This window comes from Ranitomeya variabilis, chromosome 5 (genome assembly GCF_051348905.1).
Source record: "Ranitomeya variabilis isolate aRanVar5 chromosome 5, aRanVar5.hap1, whole genome shotgun sequence".
In the NCBI taxonomy this organism is placed as follows: Eukaryota; Metazoa; Chordata; class Amphibia; order Anura; family Dendrobatidae; genus Ranitomeya; species Ranitomeya variabilis.
In genome coordinates, this window is record NC_135236.1 from 2,511,703 (window position 1) to 2,520,352 (window position 8,650).

Below are 8,650 nucleotides of genomic sequence, written 5' to 3' on the forward strand. Positions count from 1 at the left end.
GGGATGGGGTCAAGTGCACAAGTGGTGAGGTGTGATTTGGAGAGAAGATGAGAAAGCTCCCCTTCAGAGATTTTGGAGAGTGAAGTTATGGGGTTTGGGCATTGGTCTTTCATACAAAGGGGGTGTGGTGGTTGGACAACAAAGACTTGCCTTGTTTGGTCTATCTTATTTTTGAAGTGCGTGGCAAAGTCCTCGGCAACGATTAGGGAACTCGGAGGGGGCATTGGTGGGTGGAGGAGGGAGTTAAAAGTGTTGAACAACTGTTTGGGGTTGTGGAATAAGGAAGATACAAGGGTTGTGAAGTAGGCCTGTTCAGCAGAGGTGAGAGCTGATTTGAATGCCAGTGTTGCTTGTTTGAGTGCAGTGAAATCTTCTTGTGAATGCGTTTTTTTTCAACGCCGTTCTCCAATTCTGGATACTTGCTGAAGCTTTTTAGTGATGTTATTGTGCCAGGGTTTTCTATTGATTCGTCACACTCTGCTATGCATGACAGGGGCGGCCATGTCAATAGCTGATGCAAGAGTGGCATTGTAGAAAGCAGTGGCAGTGTCTGTGTCGTGGAGTGAGGATATAGAGGACAGTGGTAGGATGGAGTCAGAGAGTGTGTGGGTGTCTAGGTGTGCGAGGTTCCTGCGTGGATGCGCATGGTACTGGACATGGGTGACAGGTGAGGAGGACAGGGATGAGAAAGTGAGTAGATGGTGGTCAGATAGAGGGAAAGGGGAGGTTGTGAAGTTAGATAGGGAGAATAAACGGGTGAAGACCAGGTCTAATGTGTGTCCGTCTGGGTGGCTGAGGAGGACCACTGAGTAAGTCCAAAGGATGAAGTATGGGACAGGAGTTTGGAGGCTGCTGACTGATGGGTGTCAATGGGGATGTTGAAGTCACCCATGATGATGGTGGGAATCTCAGCAGACAGAAAGTGAAGGAGCCAGGTGGAGAATTGGTCAATAAAGGCAGTGGTCGGGCCCGGAGGTTGGTATATGATGGCCATTTGGAGGTTGCAGGGGGAGTAGATACGGACAGAGTGGACTTCAAAAGAGGGGAGGATAAGGGAGGGTAGAGGTGGGATTGGGTTAAATGTACAGTTGGAAGAAAGGAGAAGGCCCACTCCTCCACCATGTTTGTTGCCAGGGCGAGGAGTGTGGGTGAAGTGGAGGCCACCGTAACATAGTGCAGCAGTGGAGGCTGTGTCAGAGGGTGTCAGCCATGTTTCGGTTATGCCCAGAAAGAAAAGATTATGAGAGGTAAAGAGGTCGTGAATCACGTGGCGTTTATTGCAGATGGAGCGGGCATTCCATAGTGATCCAGAGAGAGGGTGGGCGTCATGGGCATGGATTTGAGGTGGGCAAGATTTTGGGTGTTTATATTGGGAGCGATAGGAGAGGGTAGTAATGGGAGGTATGAGCTGTGGGGGCCCAGGGTTGGGAGATATGTCGCCAGCAGTGAGGAGAAGCAGAGAGACACAGAGCAGGTGGGAGAAGGAGAGTGGGCGGCTTGTTTTGTGTTTTATTAGGAGAGATCTGAGGTTGAGGAGCATATCAGCAGAGGAGATCAGGTGGGGAGGCAGGAGGGAAGGAGAGATTATTACTTGATTAGGGGGTGCTGGGGTTTGAGGATAGCGAAGGAGAGTGAGGAGTAATGGAGCCAAAACTGTTAGTGTATGTCAGCATGATGAGAGTAAGTATGGTGGCAGGGGAAAGAAATTTAGTACAGTTATTAACAGGGGTTAGTCTTACCTTCTGATCACTTCTGGCATATTTCTGCTATCATATTTGCTGTTATCCTTTTAGAGACATCCTTCTAGAGACAGACCAAGGTCCAGACAGACCTGTGTCTCTGAATTTATAACAGGCTGAACATGCATGAAGATGGAAACTGCTTTGACTTGGTCTTCTCCCGGCTTTGCTCAGTGGATGATTTCACAAACTCCCTTCTCCCGCTCTCTGACCACAACCTTCTTTCATTCTCTTTCAAGAACTGCCATCCCCCTCAGGTCACCCCCACTTTCCACACTTATAGAAACATACAGGCCATTAATGCCCAGAAACTTATGAAGAACTTGCAGTCCTCATTGGCCCCTATCTTCTCCATTTCATGTCATGATTCTGCATTACAATGAAACCCTGCAAAGTGCCCTGGATGAAATTGCACCTCCTATACATAGAACAACTCAGCACAGATGGCGACAACCGTGGCACATGCTGCAAACACGTTTCCTGCAGCAGTGCTCCAGGTGCGCCGAACGTCTGTGGAGAAAATCTAATCTACCCGAAGATTTCATCCATTATAAGTTTATGCTTAAAACATACAACTCTGCCCTTCACCTCTCCAAACAAACCTATTTCAACACCCTCATCACCTCACTGTCAAATAACCCTAAACGTCTCTTTGACACTTTCCAGTCCCTACTCAACCCAAGAGTGCAGGCACCAACCACGGATCCCCATGCTGATGATCTGGCCAATTATTTCAAAGAAAAAATTGACCACATTCGACAGGAAATCATCTCCCAATCTCTTCATACCATGCACTGTCCTCCCTCCCCCTCTGCATCTAGTTCACTCTCTGACTTTGAACCAGTTACAGAAGAAGAAGTAAGCAGGCTCCTTGCATCTTCTCGCCCGACCACTTGCACCAGTGACCCCATTCCGTCACATCTCCTCCAGTCCCTTTCCCCGGCTGTCACCTCTCACCTAACAAAAATATTCAACCTTTCTCTCTCTTCTGGTATTTTTCCCTCCTCATTTAAGCATGCCATCATACATCCGTTACTTAAAAAACCCTCCCTCGATCAAAACTGTGCTGCTAATTATAGACCTGTCTCTAATCTTCCCTTCATCTCTAAACTCCTGGAACGCCTGGTCCACTCCCGTCTTACCCGCTATCTCTCAGATAACTCCCTTCTCGACCCTCTTCAATCTGGCTTCCGCTGTTTACACTCTATTATTATTATTATGTATTTATATAACACCATTAATTCCATGGTGCTGTACATGTGACAGAGTTACATCAAAATACAAATATCACAGTAAACAAAACTAACAATGACAGACTGGTACAGAGGGAAGAGGACCCTGCCCTTGTGGGCTTACAGTCTACAAGAGACAGTAGGTCGGGGGTTGCAGTAGCTCCGATGGTGTTTAGGTGGCCGTGTAGTCATTACAGGCTGTAAGCTTCCTTGAAGAGGTGGGTTTTCAGGTTTCTTTTGAAGGATCCAAATGTGGTGGATAACCCGACATGTTGGGGTACAGAATTCCAGAGGATGGGGGATATTTGGGAGAAGTCTTGGAGGCTATTGGGTGAGGAGCGAATAAGTGTGGAGGAGAGAAGGAGGTCTTGGGAGGACCGGAGATTACTTGATGGAAGATATTGAGAGATTAGTTTGGAAATATATGGAGGAGACAGGTTATGGATGGCTTTGTAGGTCAGTGTAAGTAGTTTAAACTGGATACGCTGGGAAATTGGGAGCCAGTGAAGGGATCTGCAAAGATGGGAAGCAGGAGTGAAGCGAGGAGAGAGATTAATTAGTCAGGCAGCACAGTTAAGGACGGAATGGAGGGGTGCGAAAGTGTTAGAAGGTAGGCCACAGAGGAGGATGTTGCAGTAGTCGAGGCGGGAGATGATTAGGGCATGCACAAGCATTTTGGTAGAGTGAGGGTTAAGGAAAGGACGGATTCTGGAAATATTTTTGAGCTGGAGGCGAGAGGAGTTGGCGAGAGCTTGGATGTGCGGTTTAAAGGACAAGGCAGAGTCCAGGGTTACTCCGAGGCAGCGGATTTTGGGGACAGGGGAAAGTGCGATTTCATTTATTTTGATAGATAGATCAGGTAGGGAAGATATGTGAGATGCATATACAGATACTGTCTGATGACGGATCATACATGTACATATACAAATACAGGCTGATGACGGATCATACATGTACATATACAGATACTGGCTGATGACGGATCATACATGTACTGTACATATACAGATACTGGCTGATGACAGATCATACATGTACATATACAGATACCGGCTGATGACGGATCATACATGTACATATACAGATACTGGCTGATGACCGGATCATACATGTACATATACAGATACTGGCTGATGATGGATCATACATGTACATGCACAGATACTGGCTGATGACTGGACCATACATGTACATTGTGAGGCAGTGACCCCTGTTACAGCTAGGGGGCGCTGTATGTGCTCTCCAGAATGTGCATTGAGGCATAGTGAGGGCATGAATGCATACTGCAGACACAGGTGTGGCTGTGATTAGAATGGTGAAGCAGTGACTGATTAAAAGCCCTGTAATATAGGGAGAGGTGTGTCAGTGTTGGCTTGGAAGCAGAAAGAGCAGTTGTCTGCAGAGCTCTTTCTGGGTGGAGCAACACAGGGGCAAGAGGAACCAAGGGGACTGACACCCTGCGTCCTGGGCTGTCTTGTGTTTGCCAGGCCGCAATCCGGAGGATAGCGTGAGTTGCATGGAGTGAGTAAATAGACTTGGTATCAGCGGGCGGGCGGTCGCCCCAGGGAAACTGAACAGAGGGAAGTCTGGCCTGTGTAGGGACTGCAAATTAAATTAGCCACATGAAAAAACAGGAGAACCAATGGCGAAACGCGCGTCGGGGTGCGTGCAGAGGTCTACCTGCACTAGGTGAGACATGCTCTCCTAATATCTCTATCACTATGAAACATGATATGGGGCATGTGTTATGAGTATAGCCCTAGTTATACTGGTATACCGGATGATAAAAACTTCCCAGATGGGTATAAGTTGGGGCTTATGGCGTCAATTATGACGTACCACTAACAGGACTACTGCCTTCTGGGCATTTTGTTGGGATATTTGTGTCTACATATAAAGGTACTAATGTTATTACATGTATATACCATTTTTACTGTGCGATAGACCTTATATATCTGGTGTCTTCTTCATGTACATATACAGATACTGGCTGATTACGGATCATACATGTACATATACAGATACTGGCTGTGACAGATCATACATGTACATATACCGATCCTGGCTGATGACCGGATCATACATGTACATATACAGATACTGGCTGATGACGGATCATACATGTACATATACAGGTACTGGCTGATGACGGATCATACATGTACATATACAGGTACTGGCTGGTGACGGATCATACATGTACATACACAGATACTGGCTGATGACCGGATCATACATGTACATATACAGATACTGGCTGATGACCAGATCATACATGTACATATACAGGTACTGGCTGGTGACGGATCATACATGTACATACACAGATACTGGCTGATGACCGGATCATACATGTACATATACAGATACTGGCTGATGACCAGATCATACATGTACATATACAGGTACTGGCTGATGACCGGATCATACATGTACATATACAGATACTGGCTGATGACCAGATCATACATGTACATATACAGATACTGGCTGGTGACCGGGTCATACATGTACATATACAGATACTGTCTGATGACGGATCATACATGTACATATACAGATACTGGCTGATGACGGATCATACATGTACATATACAGGTACTGGCTGGTGACGGATCATATATGTACATACACAGACACTGGCTGATGACCGGATCATACATGTACATATACAGATACTGGCTGGTGACAGATCATACATGTACATATACAGATACTGGCTGGTGACGGATCATACATGTACATATACAGATACTGGCTGGTGACGGATCATACATGTACATATACAGATACTGGCTGATGACGGATCATACATGTACATATAGAGATACTGGATGATGACCAGATCATACATGTACATATACAGATACTGGCTGGTGACGGATCATACATGTACATATACAGGTACAGGCTGATGACGGATCATACATGTACATATACAGATACAGGTTGATGACGGATCATACATGTACATACACAGATACTGGCTGATGACCGGATCATACATGTACATATACAGATACTGGCTGGTGACAGATCATACATGTACATATACAGATACTGGCTGATGACGGATCATACATGTACATATACAGATACTGGCTGGTGACGGATCATACATGTACATATACAGATACTGGCTGGTGACGGATCATACATGTACATATACAGATACTGGCTGATGACGGATCATACATGTACATATAGAGATACTGGATGATGACCAGATCATACATGTACATATACAGATACTGGCTGATGACAGATCATACATGTACATATAGAGATACTGGATGATGACCAGATCATACATGTACATATACAGGTACTGGCTGGTGACGGATCATACATGTACATATACAGATACTGGCTAATGACCGGATCATACATGTACATATACAGATACTGGCTGATGACGGATCATACATGTACATATACAGATACTGGCTGTGACGGATCATACATGTACATATAGATACTGGCTGCGACGGATCATACATGTACATATACAGATACTGGCTGGTGACGGATCATACATGTACATATACAGACACTGGCTGATGACGGATCATACATGTACATATACAGACACTGGCTGATGACGGATCATACATGTACATATACAGATACTGGCTGATGACGGATCATACATGTACATATACAGATACTGGCTGATGACCGGATCATACATGTGCATTTACAGGTACTGACTGGTGACGGATCATACATGTACATATACAGATACTGGCTGATGACCGGATCATACATGTACACATACAGGTACTGGCTGGTGATGGATCATACATGTACATATACAGACACTGGCTGATGAACGGATCATACATGTACATATACAGATACTGGCTGATGACGGATCATACATGTACATATACAGATACTGGCTGGTGACGGATCATACATGTACATATACAGATACTGGCTGGTGACGGATCATACATGTACATATACAGATACAGGCTGATGACGGATCATACATGTACATATACAGATACTGGCTGATGACGGATCATACATGTACATATACAGATACTGGCTGTGACGGATCATACATGTACATATACAGATACTGACTGTGACGGATCATACATGTACATATACAGATACTGGCTGATGACGGATCATACATGTACATATACAGATACAGGCTGATGACGGATCATACATGTACATATACAGATACTGGCTGATGACGGATCATACATGTACATATACAGATACTGGCTGTGACGGATCATACATGTACATATACAGATACTGACTGTGACGGATCATACATGTACATGCACAGATACTGGCTGATGACTGGACCATACATGTACATTGTGAGGCAGTGACCCCTGTTACAGCTAGGGGGCGCTGTATGTGCTCTCCAGAATGTGCATTGAGGCATAGTGAGGGCATGAATGCATACTGCAGACACAGGTGTGGCTGTGATTAGAATGGTGAAGCAGTGACTGATTAAAAGCCCTGTAATATAGGGAGAGGTGTGTCAGTGTTGGCTTGGAAGCAGAAAGAGCAGTTGTCTGCAGAGCTCTTTCTGGGTGGAGCAACACAGGGGCAAGAGGAACCAAGGGGACTGACACCCTGCGTCCTGGGCTGTCTTGTGTTTGCCAGGCCGCAATCCGGAGGATAGCGTGAGTTGCATGGAGTGAGTAAATAGACTTGGTATCAGCGGGCGGGCGGTCGCCCCAGGGAAACTGAACAGAGGGAAGTCTGGCCTGTGTAGGGACTGCAAATTAAATTAGCCACATGAAAAAACAGGAGAACCAATGGCGAAACGCGCGTCGGGGTGCGTGCAGAGGTCTACCTGCACTAGGTGAGACATGCTCTCCTAATATCTCTATCACTATGAAACATGATATGGGGCATGTGTTATGAGTATAGCCCTAGTTATACTGGTATACCGGATGATAAAAACTTCCCAGATGGGTATAAGTTGGGGCTTATGGCGTCAATTATGACGTACCACTAACAGGACTACTGCCTTCTGGGCATTTTGTTGGGATATTTGTGTCTACATATAAAGGTACTAATGTTATTACATGTATATACCATTTTTACTGTGCGATAGACCTTATATATCTGGTGTCTTCTTCATGTACATATACAGATACTGGCTGATTACGGATCATACATGTACATATACAGATACTGGCTGTGACAGATCATACATGTACATATACCGATCCTGGCTGATGACCGGATCATACATGTACATATACAGATACTGGCTGATGACGGATCATACATGTACATATACAGGTACTGGCTGATGACGGATCATACATGTACATATACAGGTACTGGCTGGTGACGGATCATACATGTACATACACAGATACTGGCTGATGACCGGATCATACATGTACATATACAGATACTGGCTGATGACCAGATCATACATGTACATATACAGGTACTGGCTGGTGACGGATCATACATGTACATACACAGATACTGGCTGATGACCGGATCATACATGTACATATACAGATACTGGCTGATGACCAGATCATACATGTACATATACAGGTACTGGCTGATGACCGGATCATACATGTACATATACAGATACTGGCTGATGACCAGATCATACATGTACATATACAGATACTGGCTGGTGACCGGGTCATACATGTACATATACAGGTACTGGCT